Source organism: Rhincodon typus, chromosome 7 (assembly GCF_021869965.1).
Source record: "Rhincodon typus isolate 14 chromosome 7, sRhiTyp1.1, whole genome shotgun sequence".
In the NCBI taxonomy this organism is placed as follows: Eukaryota; Metazoa; Chordata; class Chondrichthyes; order Orectolobiformes; family Rhincodontidae; genus Rhincodon; species Rhincodon typus.
In genome coordinates, this window is record NC_063338.1 from 95,517,236 (window position 1) to 95,517,567 (window position 332).

At 45.2% G+C, this 332-nt stretch overlaps 1 protein-coding gene across 1 annotated transcript in view; it reads right to left on the reverse strand.

The window, feature by feature from the left end:
- Positions 1–332, reverse strand: part of plcd4b (phospholipase C, delta 4b) — a 25,057-nt gene that overhangs the window by 11,433 nt on the left and 13,292 nt on the right. The window lies entirely within an intron of this gene.

The following is a 332-nucleotide window of genomic DNA, read 5'->3' on the forward strand; positions in this document are numbered from 1 at the left end:
CCTGGCTCACACTCAAACATACACTCACAGGCTCACACTCGCACACATGCTCACCCTGACTCACACTTATACACATACAGATTCACATACACTCACATACTACACCAACACACACTCTCACTTACACTCACATAGACACCCTCACACACACCCTCTCATTCACAACTCGCACTCGCATTCACACTACCACATGCACTCTCTTATTCACATTCACACTCACTCACACATTCACTTACATTCACACATTCACACTCACTCACATTCACACTTACTCTCACACACAACCACTCACACACACATTCACACTCACTCTCACACACATTCACATTCAC